This window comes from Lemur catta, chromosome 2 (genome assembly GCF_020740605.2).
Source record: "Lemur catta isolate mLemCat1 chromosome 2, mLemCat1.pri, whole genome shotgun sequence".
Lineage (NCBI taxonomy): Eukaryota > Metazoa > Chordata > Mammalia > Primates > Lemuridae > Lemur > Lemur catta.
Window position 1 is genome coordinate 20,908,986 of NC_059129.1, and position 12,396 is coordinate 20,921,381.

Genomic DNA, 12,396 nt, shown 5'->3' on the forward strand with positions numbered 1-12,396 from the left:
GTGACATGAGTGTGTTCAATCTGTGAAAATCCATTGAGCTGCCCACTCAGGACTTGCGTGGGTCTCTTATGTGTATGCTATACTTCAACACAAAGCTTATCTAAAATAACAATAAAACTATCCCTGGCCCGTGTCCCATTAAACGAGGGCCTGCCTCTTGCCTCGAGGGTCCCATCTGTTGTCCTCGCTGCTGCCTGTGATCTCTGTAACCTGTACCTCCATCCTGGCTCGCAGCCCCTGCTCAGAACGCCCACAGGACAGCATCTGCCCTCCTTGGCTCAGCATCCCAGAGCTCTTGGGGCCTCTCCCGCCCCAGCCCCACGTCCCTACATATTTTTTTTTTTTCCAGTGCTGACACTAACTGCACCTCCACCAGCTTTGCACATGCTGTTTCCCCTACTTCTCTGCCAGGCAAAAACCTATTTATTTTCCCAGAATCATCTCAGCTTCTACCTGCTCTGGGAGGTCTTTCTCACTCCTCCAGGCAGACCTGTCTGTTCCTCTCGCCGAGGCCCATCTTCACGTCGTGCCTCCTTTATAGCAACTGCATTATCTGGCAACGGACTGTTTCTACGGCTCTCTCCTCCCCAGAAGGCAGGCTTGTCGGAGGACCCCGTCTTTCTGTCTTTTTATCCCCAGCATCTAGCAGGGTGTCTGCCAGTGGTCGATGCCGGGTATGTGTAAAGGGGTGAACACGTGGGTGACTATGGTAGTGGGTGCTAATGGATGGAGATCAGACACAAGAATAGAAGAAAGCTTCGCAAAGGGTTCACACTGCATCTTAGATTGGGAAGGGACCCTTGAGAAGGTGCTCTAAGTCGCTCTGCTAATGAGAGGCAGGCAGCCACAAGACGCTGGGCGCTGATTGCTGTGGCAGCGCCTGCCCTGAGGGAGGTGCCTGCTGCACGTGCTGGCAACGGTAGGTGGTGTCTCATTTAATGTCCTGTGAGAAGGATGCTGGTCTCAACTCCATGTCATAGGTAGGAAGAGAGGGGCAGAGCAGTTAGTTCAATGACTTGGCCAAAGCCATGTGGCTGGTACACAGCAGAATCCACACTCGCTACACTTGTTGTTGTGTGAATAACACCAGGTGTTGAATCACTAAACGCCCTCACGGAACAGCCCAGTCAAAGGAGGAAGTGCCAGGTGCCCATTCTGCCCTGGGCAGCGCTTTAACTCTGGCAACCTTCCCGGTACCTCTCAAATCAGTCTCTGTGTGGGTGGCCACCCCCTCTCCCGTGGAATGGCCCCGCTGGCAAGGGGGTGACACCTCTAACACCTCGACACAGCATTCAGCTCTAGCCAGAGACTCTCAACTCCCTGTCTGAGATTTTCAGGTTTTAAACAAAACAAAAATCTGATTCACTATTTCCAGTCCTACAGGAAACTCAAGTCCTTTATTTATCTGTCACTAAAACAGAACAACAAAAAAAAAATAATAAGGAAGAAAAGAAAAAAAAATCACACCAGAAAAAAAAACCCTTTATGTCTTAGAAGAGTTTTGAATGCATCTCATTTCACACAGCACCAAACATTGTTCACGACAGAGGCTGCAGAGTGAAGCGCAGAGTAAAGACAGAAGGAAATGAAACGCATTACAATAAAACACACATGCTAATAAATAAGAGCCCAGGCAATGAATCCAACTCGGAATATACCACTGGCAAGAGGAAATGCCCTAAAGCTTTGCTTAAACCAAATAATAGAAGAACAGATGGCTCCCCTGGGTCTCCAGGAAAAGTTAATATATACAGGAGGCTGCGAATAGAGGCTGTGTTTGGGATTTTTGGCAGAAAACACAGGGCATTAACAACATTCAAGGTGAAAGAAAGAGGGCTTGTAGATTTAGGGACAGGGACATTTTCATCAGATAACAAAAACAGGTATATCTAGATATTGCCACCGGGTTCCCACAAGCTGCAGGGCACCTGCTCACTCCAGAAATTAACCAGGGCTGCACCCGGCGGCACTCCAGGGAGACCGACCGCTCCTAACTGCCCAACTGGAGAATTAATTTAACTCCAGAGATTTGGATAATAGGGATGAATCCTTAAGGGAGATAAAAATTTACTTTGGAAAGATTTTCTCCCCCCACCCGTTGTGCACAAGCACCATTAAGTGGTGAGGACCACGGGTGGGGACCGGAGCTCTGGGTTCCATTATGCAAGACCCACATCACTGATTAGCTGAGTGACCCTGAAAAAACCCTTCTAACTGCCACCTGCCCAGGGGCTGTTAAAGATGCTGAGATCTTCCAAGCACAGAAGGATCACATCCCACATCCAACATCCATGTTAATTTCCTCTCTCACCATCACCAGGGAAATCCAAATGGCTTTGTCTTGCCAGGGAAACAAAGGTATTTTGCATTCCCATGGGGAAGGCTCTCACCCAACCCAGGAATCAGGGCTAGAGAGGGCAATTAATAAAAATAAGACCTCCCCTTTCTAGAACGCGTTGTTATTTCCAGCGCCGTTTTTCATCCACTTATCTCACATGCTCCTCAGAGCAATTCTGTGTGCAGCACGGTAGGCTTTATTTATCTCCATCTTGTTGGTGAAGACACAAAATCTTGGGACAGTGATTTGCTCAAGGTCTCGAGGTCATCATGGATTTTTAAAGCTGGAGGGGCTCTTGGTCATGCAGGGCAAGGGTGGGATGACAGATGGGGGCTGCCAGGCTTCAGTGGTCAGTTTCATGCCCATGCAGACACTGGCATCGATCACAGAAGCCTCTTCCCAGAGCCCGGATCCCCCCCACGGGCTCCAGCAAGCCCTTGCGAGCTGAGTGGACCAGCCTGTGAGATGAAGCCCTTTGCCATCCTAAGCCCCATCTAATCTTCTCCCTCGACATGTGAGGAAACTGAGTCCCAGTTGGGAAAGGGAACTTGGCCAAGACTGCACAATGGGTCAGTGGCCCAAACCCCAAACCGCTGCTTGATGAGCCGAGTGGACTCTCTAGTGCACCGCGCTGTGCCCTGCCTGCTGCATGAAGAGGTCCCCCTTAAAAGGCGCATTTGCAAGGCACAAGAATGACTCGCTTCATGACCTGGTCAGAGCAAAGTGTTTTCTCTGTGCCGAGCAAGTGGACAAATTACCAAGAGAGGAGTCACCGACGGCGCCAAGATCTTAAATCTGAGCCACTGGCAGGATGGAAGAGGGGGTCTAGGGTTTGAACAATCACATGTTTGATTTTGGATCCACTGTGTGTCCAGGTGGACATGTCAAGACAGTTAGATACGAAAGGTAAAGTTCAGGAGGGCAGTCTGGGCAGGAGATATCAACCTGGGAGTCGTTGGCATACGGGTGACTTAAAGCGAGGAGGCTGCACGAGACCACCCAGGGCAGGAGGCCCATGGACTCAGGCTCCAGGGACTGCTCACTGTGACCTTGAGGGACAGGGACACAGAGGACTCAGAGAAGTGTGGCTGGGAAGGAATGGCCAGTACAGTGGGAGAAAAACCAAGAGAGAGGGAGCCGCAAAGTCAAACGCTCATGTGTTTCAGAGAGGAGAGAAGAAGGGATTGCATTAGATGCTGCCAAGAGGTCAGGGCATCAGCGTCTTTGATAAGAGCTGTTTACACTGAGTGCTGGGACAAAAGTCTGACTGAAGTGGGTTCGAGACAGAAGGGGAAGAGAGAAACTGGGGCAGTGGGTGTAGACAACACTTTGCTGCAAAGGTGTCACAGGCTGAATACTGTCCCCCCAAATTCACATGTTGAAGTCCTGACCTGCAATACCTTGGAACGTGACTGTATTTGGAGACAGGGTCTTTAAAGAGGTGATTAAGGTAAAATGGGGCTATGGGGTGGCCCTAATCCAATCTGACTGGTGTCCTTATGAAAAGAGGACACTGGACACACAGAGACAGAAAGGACACACGCAGGGCAAGAGACCAGGTGAGGACACAGTGAGAAGATGGCCGTCCGCAAACCAAGGAGAGAGGCCTCAGGATACCCTTGACCTTGGACTTCCAGCCTCCAGAACCAAGAGAGAACACACGTCTGCTGTTGAGGCCCCCTGTTCTGCGCTATTTGGTTATGGCAACCCTAGCGAATTGCTCCAAAAGGGGTGCAGAGAAATGCAGCAATCGCTGGAGGGGAAAGTAAAATCAAGACAGGTTTGTTTGCCGGTTTTTTAAAGAGGGGTGAAGTTGTGTCTATCTGCTGGGAATGATCCCCCTAGAGAGGGAATAAAAAGTCAATGGTGCCGCAGAGAAACGACAATTGCTGCAGAAGTGTCTTTGGTTGGGGAGTCACGGGGGGCTCTGGTGCCTGGCAGGGTGGGCCCGGGAAGGTGACAGAGCAGTGTCTCAGGGACAGAGCAGGGCCACTGCTTAGGGCCAGTCAGGCCCAGAGAGTCTAACTCTGCCACAAGACATAAAAGGGTGGGCTTACAAAATGTATTTTAAAATTAGTTAAAAAGATACAAAATAATATAAAATTTCTATATAAAATTAATGGGGAAACAGGTTGAGCCATTCCCTGCAATTCCCTGCAAACAACCTTCTGCGTTGTGTGGTGGCCGCATTGTGGCCTTTCTGACATGGAACCGTCAGAGAAGACCACCCTTTCCCTCCTGGGCCACACTCCTCGCCCATCTGACACCTCCCCAAACTCAGAACACTCAGCACAGGGCCCTGTCAAAGAACGTCCCTTCCCAACACTGCAAAGATCCAGAGCGGGAATCCCAGTGCCCCTCTATGTGCCCACAAACAGGACCACCCTGGTGGCTTCCAGAGGAGCTGCGGAGGGAGGTCAGCAAGTCGGTTTTGCACAAGCATCTGAGAATTAAAGATGGGAGGCTTGGAAAGAAGGGGGAGGTTTCATTATTATTCAACCGAACGTTTCCCCCTCGACCAACCGTCCTCGAATCCCTTTAAAAACAGGCCGTTTCCACGCAGAAGACTCCAGTGGGTCCCACAATCCTCACAGGGAAGCAGGAAACGGGGCACTCATGCCCGCAAAGCGCAGTTTTACTTCACGCCAACGTACGTGCAGGGAAACAACAATCTACCAAACCCCAGACAAGGTCAGCGCGGGGCTTCCCTGGGCCCTCAGATGTAAATAAAAGGGGCTGTCGCCACTGCAACGAGTACGAGAATGTTCACAGCAGTTTTGTCACAACTGCCCCGCACTGCAAGCAACGCGAATGTTTCCCAGGGGCAGAACAGACAGATAAATCGCGCTACATGTGTATGATGCTATATGACAGGGTGCCACCACAGCCACCAGACACAATAAACTACAGCCGCACATGACACGGTGAGTCTCATACACGTACCCGAGTAACGGAAATGAGAGACTGGGGAGAACAGACACCCCTGACGACACCCTCCACGGGAAGTCCAAGGACAGGTGACAGAGACAGAGATTGGAAGAGTCCTTGCAGGGGGCATGAGACCCCCAGGGCCCTAGAAAGGACTCAAGTCTTGATCTGGGGGACTGGCTCCAGCCAGGTGACGGAAAGGCTCGTTGAGCTGTATGCTTACGACTGTGCTGTGTGTGTTACACCCTAATAATATAATTCCTTCAAGGGAGCACTGAGGCCTGTGATTTCTAACACTGCCCTCTCGCTAGGATGCAGCGGAAATTGGAACTTGCTACAAAAAGAGGCAAACGTATTTGCAGTTGGGATTAAGACTCATGGGGGGGAAAATTATACATATATATTCTCTAATAAAAAAGATAGGTACAAAATACGTACTAAATTTCTTCCCCTTCAACCACTGGGCTCCCCTTCCCCCAGAGGTCACTACGAGAAAGTACTCACTTACAGGCACTAGAGTTTTCTCCCTAAAACTCTCCGTTTGTCTGCATAGACACCCCCATTCCCAGCAACGGAATTCCCTTGCATGGACAACCTTGCTCTGGAGGAGGACTGATACCCTTACAAGCGTTTTCCTATGATAAATCATAGATGCTCCTACAAGCAACAGCGGTGTGCAAAAGCGTCTGCATACTTTCACACGTATACACGATCGTTTCTTAGACACAGAATTCTCACACCAGAGGGTTTATTCATTTACGATGCTGGCGAGCGTCATGGAATGGACAGCCTGTGAGAACGCCTGCTTCCCCACCCTTGCCACTATTAGGTTTTATCACCTTTTTCATCTTTGCCAGAAAGACGGCATTTTCCTGTTGCATTGCTTTACATTGATTTAATTATAAATTAAATGTTAAAGGTATTAAAATAAATTTAATCATAAAACATGTTGCTTGGCCTGTTCACAGTCCGTGTGTTTGCAACCTGTCACCATTTTTCCACTGGGGTGAAATCTCTCATTCTGGGGTTTGCAAACTCCTGCTGAGGGCCCAGTCCTGTACCGCCCTCACTCATTCCCGCCTGCCTCTACTCCACGACAGAGCTGAGTGGCTTCCACAGAGACCATCTGGCTCACAAGGCCTAAAATATTTATTATTTGGACCTTTCAAGAAAAGGCTTTCTGATACCCGCATCTGATTGGTTTACAAGAGAGCTTCCTAAATCAAGGAACTAGCTCTTCACCACCTATATTCTGTTTTGCATTAACTCATCACTCTCTGTTCTCCTGCCTTCAAAATAACCAAGTCAGAAGTAAAACTTAAAAAGCAGAAGCCCTCAGAGCAGTTTAACACGCGCAGGATGTTTGGAAACACTCTGGTCTACCTTCATTTTGGGGCAGTATTTGTATACCCATTTTATACAGGTGTCTTTTGAGGCTCAAAGCCATTAGGTGACTTTGCTGAGCTCACACAGACAGTAGGTGTCAGAGCTGGGACACACGCCCTGTCTGCCTGGCTCCAAGTCCAAGTCCGTAGATCTTCCTAGCAGAGCATCTTGTCTTTTAACGGATGAGGCCACTCCCAGGGGAAAGCGAAGTCCTGGTGGGTGCTGCCTGTGATACCACCAGGGTCTGTGAGGTTCGTGGGACAGAGTACCAGGGAGCCCCCTCCCTGCCGCTGCCCCATTTGTGTCTAAAGACTGCACCTTCCCGAGTCCCACAGGGGCAGGAAGGAAGATTACACGCTAGAAATAGAAACCACACCAGGGAGGCTGAAGCCCTCTCTTGGGGTACAGATACTGCACCCCCACTTTGGCTCCCACGCTGTGAGCAGCCCACAGACAAATGGCCCCAGCTGCGCCAGGAGGACCAGAGTACTTTGGTGGAACGGACGTGCTTGGGGAAGCCAGCGAGGAGAAGGAGTGGGAGCCGAGCACATGAGCAGAACTTTTATTGCCCCCTGGCACGGGGCCACGGACACACATTACACAAATGTGACAGCGACCATTATAATCTCGGAGCCCTTGAACAAATCACAACCCCAAAGGTTACCCTCCCAAAAATAATCACCCCATTAAACCACTGACCCAGAGAGCAGAAGTCCCTCAAGGAGAGTGCGGGGACAAGGAGTGGGGTGTGTGTTCTTTGTATGTAACATGCACTCGCGTGTTCTTCCCGTGTGGCCCGGCACAGGAAGAGGCTGGCATCTGGGATCTGCTCCTTCTACTTTTCTTTTAGCAGAAGCATGTTTTGAAGGGGCTTCCTTCAAAGTTGTCTTTTCCTCTTCTTTCTGTTCCTCTATTTCAATCGATCCAAATATTTTACAGATCGATTGGATGAGTAACACGAGAGGACTTTATCTATAGGGTGGATTTACTGAGCATCTACTCCATGGTTTCCTGGAAACCTCACAGTCCCCCTGGAAGACTGGGATTGCAGACGAGGAAACTGACGCTAAACCGGAAAAAGTAAGGCAGGCCACCCACCTGGGCCCTGCAGCCCAGGTCTGGACTCCAAAGTCCAGCCTCTGCTCTGTGCAGATCCCAGTAATAACAGCAAAGGTAATCACATGTCATATGTCGTCTTTTCTCATTTTATGCTTGATGTAACCGATAGTACTGAAAATAATCAGTATTAATATCCTGATTGCATTAGAGAAATGACTTTCAGAGAGCTCTCGTAATGACCAGTCTGTCCAAGGTCACGCAGGTCACACAGATGGGCAGTCATGCCTCGAATCTCGGTCCTCATGGTCTCAGCCCCCAAAGATGGAATGCTGCCACGGGCACCGTCTTCGAAGCAGAGAGTGCAGAGGCCAGGCAAGAAGGAATCGAAGGCAGTTGTAAAAACAGATTTGAGGCTCCATTTTTCAGCATTTGACACTCCTTTCTATCATAATCATATGAAAATTGGGACTCTATTTGGCCTTTCATGCATGACATGCTATGAAGAGTGGTAATCAAAGGAGCCCTTCACCCCAGCCACCACCAAACCACAGACACACCTCCCTTCAGTCCCAGGAAGCAAGTCTTTGATTGGAAGGGTGGGGACACACTACATAGGGAAGTGGAAAAAGAAGTCTGGACATTGATTGCCCTTCTGGCACAATCTCAGCCTGGAACCTTCTATGAATCTCTGGTCCTAGCCCCCCCACGCCGTCCTCCTTCTCAATTCTCTTCCGTCTAGTGCATGTCTCAGCCACACTCAGACTGTTCAGCAGGACCTACTGGGGCAGGGCTGTGCCTCGCATTCCTTCTGCATGTCCCTGATGGCACCGAGTACAAAGCCACCGCACAGCGCCCACTGATGGATTCAAACAAGCGCCGGCATCTTTAGAAGAAGAGTTAGGTGTAGAAGTCCTTTCGAAAAGGCACATGAAGGAGGAGTGGATAAACAAAATGTGGTCTATCCAGATAATGGAAGACTACTCAGCTTTAAAAAGGAAGGACATTCTGACACCTGCTACAACATGGATGAACCTTGAGGACATTACGCTCAGTGACATAAAGTAGTCACACAAGGACAAATACTGTGTGATTCCACTCATAGGAGGTCCCTGGAGTAGTCAGATTCATAGAGACAGAGGGTAGGAGAGGGGCGGGGAGGGAGGGTGGTCTAGGGAGTTCCAGTTTTCGAAGATGAAAGAAGTTCTGGAGATGGATGGTGGTGATGGCTGCAATGACAACGTGAATGCACTTAATCCCTTAGTGCCACCGACTGTACACTTAAACATGGCATTAAGATGGTACGTTATGTTATATGTATTTTACTGCAGTTTTTTTAAAATCACATAAAGGATCATTCTTGCACTGACTCAGGACTTCTGGGACTGACGGGTGCACTGCCTGCCTGTCTGCACCTGTACAGGGAATCCACACAGTCCACACCGTTCCCTGGGAGGAGACCAGGCTGAGTCCACGCCTCCCCTTGCCCTTGGAGCATCCCAGGCCCTGGGCAGAACCATCACCCCTTTACAGATGTGTCCAGGGCGGAGAGAACTGGCGTTTCGGGGAAAGCACAGAAGTGGACACTTTGAGCGAAATTCCTGTCCTCGCATTAATTCACGACTCCCGGGATTTCCGGCACACATTATGCAGTGGGTAAGCACTCGATAAATGCTGAATGACTGACCGACACTTTTTCCCCTTTCTGGTAGGTTGGTAACCTTTTACCTTCAAGAGAAGTCATAAATGTCAGGAGAAATTTTTCTAAACTACAAATCAAAGGCTTTGAGAGCGGGCGGGCACAGAGAGGTCAGTTTGGTCCGAGACCAAGTGTGTATCAGCGGTCCTCTGCGGAGACCAGGGGCAGGTGACCTGAAGCTTCAGCTTAGACCACCTCTGAGACCTGTTGTGACCCAGTGACTCCCTCCAGCTCTGCTCAGAACCCCCAAGGGACAGAACAGCCCTCCCTGCTCTCCCCGCTGGACAGCTGGGCAGAGCTCCTGGTGGCCCCATCAGGCCTGGGGGTCTCCTGGGAGAGGTGACTTCAGGCCCGAGCCCAGGAGCGCCCCCTCCCGAGCCCCTGCCACCAGCGCCACCACTCCCATGGAGGGGCTGTCCTCCCCCCTCCCCGCCTGAGCCAGGCCCCACCTTCTCGGGAGCCTCTGAGTCAGGCGGGGCTGTGGGCTGCAAACTTCCGGGCCTTTCAGGTGTCAGAAAAGTTTCTCTTCCTCCCTCCGGGGCAGGTGCACCCCGAGACGCCCGGGCGGTTCATCCCTGTCCTCTCTGAGGAGCGGGGACTTTGCCAGGCGCTGACACTCAAGACCGGGTCAGAGAGGCAGGGAGGGGAGACCCAAGGAAGTGGAAAGTGAGAAGGGAAAGGTTTGGAAGGGACAGGAGAGGCGAGGAGAGGAGAGGGGAGAGAAAAAGGAAGGAGCTGGTGAGGGAAAAACCGGGCCGCAGCGACGCCCCCGGCCCACGCCGCGCCCCTGCCCCGCGCCCTCCCCACGCTGCCCCGGGCGCGCCCCCTCCAGCAGCCCCCATCCCCGCCAGCCTACCTGGGGTGCTCATGCTCCACCCGCCGCGCCGGGCGCCTCCTCCACGCAGCCCGCCGGCTTCCTCCGGGCGCCGGGCCCTCCGTCCCCGCGGCCCGCACCCGTCCGGGGGCGCCGCCCGCCCAGGGGCTGCAGGGCCGGGAGGGGGCTGCGCGCGCCCGGGCTGGAGCGCCAAGGCCAGAGGAGGCCAGAGAGAAAAAAGGAGAGAAAGTGTGTCATAGGCTGGGAGGGGCGGCGGGGGAGGGAAATGCAAAACCCGACAGGAAATGAGACGAAAAATGCAAAAGGTTAGAAAAGGAGATAAGGAAGAGGGGGAAGGGGCGGAGTTCTGTGCCAGGCCGCGGGGCGCCTGGGGCGGGTGCTCGGGGACAGATCAGTGGCTGGAGTGGGGGGCCCAGGTGGGGCGAGGCCGGAGCACCTGGACCGTCCGGTCGCCCCCGGCCAGCTCCGCCCCCTAGTCGGGCACCCAGGTGTGGCTTCGGAGGGGGATGCCCTGGCTAGGTTCCCCAGGGCTGTGGTCCTTTTAGAGGAATCAGCCACGTTCTGAAGAAATTCCGGACCCTGTCATTGCAATGGGGGGCGGGGTCCCACGAATGAGTGGGAAGGAACAAATATTGCAGCCTCCAACATCCCAAGCCTCTTCTCTGCTTCAGTCGTTCTGGAAGCTTCCTGTGTCGTGCCTGGGGGTCAGCAGCCCCCTCCCTCAAGGGCCTTCCTCACCCCCACCTCCTGGGGCCCCAATACTCTCACTTAACTTGTGCTCTCAAAGTTCTGGTGAACAATACCTGTTAAAAACTGTGATTTGGATGTCATCATTTTAATCATTTGTCCCAAATGGCCATGATGGTGGGTCTGCTGGCTGCTCTTTCACAGCAAGTACTGCCTGGGGGGACAGTCACGGGTTTACCTGAACTATGGACCCAGAAATCTGGAGAGCCAGGCACAGCCGCCAGAATATCTGGACTTCTTACCCTGCCCCCATCCGTGTTCCCCCAGCCTCCGCACCCCTCATTCTATTCTGCCTCGGTTTGCCTCTCCCTTCTCTTTCTCCCCCTTTGGAGTTCCCCTATGACAGCTAGAGAATGTACCCTTCTGTTTCATGTTTTAAGTGTTCTGGGGAGAGTTCCTTGAGCTTCTAGAGGAAAAGGCATTCAATAAATTAAACAACTAAGCAAGAAAGTAAATACACAATGGGACTGTGCTGCAGGCACGGAAGAATTTGAGATCTTGGCAGTTTTGAGGCCCATGGTGTGTACCAATGCAGTTGGGCCAGGGACTGAGGAAGATAGGAGTCTGCCTTCTGCGAAGCACGTTCAGAAATGTAACCAAGAACCGTAAAGAGAGAAAGTTCTTAAAATAAATACCAAGGCCCAAGGCATCCAAGTCCTCAGGCCCCAGCGACACATTCTCACTGCCTACCAGGGAGGTGCGCCGCTTGCGTTCCATGGGCCTGCTACACCAGGCAGTGTCATTTCACAGGAAAACACGGGTTTCCCTCACTCGAGCTTTGAAGGTTGGCATGCCTTAAAACAATAGAGTGTTTACTGAGATGTGTATTCTGTAAAGAACACAGATTCTGCATATTTGAATTTTCACAAAGTGAACACAATCATGTAACCCATACCCCACGCTATAGTCTGTCAAAACATAGAACTTCACCCGCTCCCCTGAAACTGCCCAGCAAGGGCAGCCACACTCTGACCTCTGACAGCATCGGTCAGTTTTGCCTGTTGGTGAACTTCATGCAGATGGAAGCAGGTGCGGGTTATCTTTGGAGTTGGGCCTCTTCACTGGACGTTATGTTTTTGAGATTGATCCATGGGATTGTGTGCAAGTACAGTTCATTAAGACAAGTCTCTTTCTCCACTAACATCTCATTAAAAATTTTAAACATCCAGAAAAGCTAGAAGAATTGTATAGTGAATACCCGTATACCTCACCATACGATACAATCGCTAACATCTCACTGTATTCATTTTGTCACAGATCTATCCGTCTATCCCTTCATCCTCCTCCTCTGTTTGGGGACTCGTTTCCAAGTAAGCTGCAGACATCAGTATATGTCACTGTTAAACACTCCATCATGCATGTCATTAACTGGAGAGGTTTTTTGATGAAATTTACACACGGGTTTTA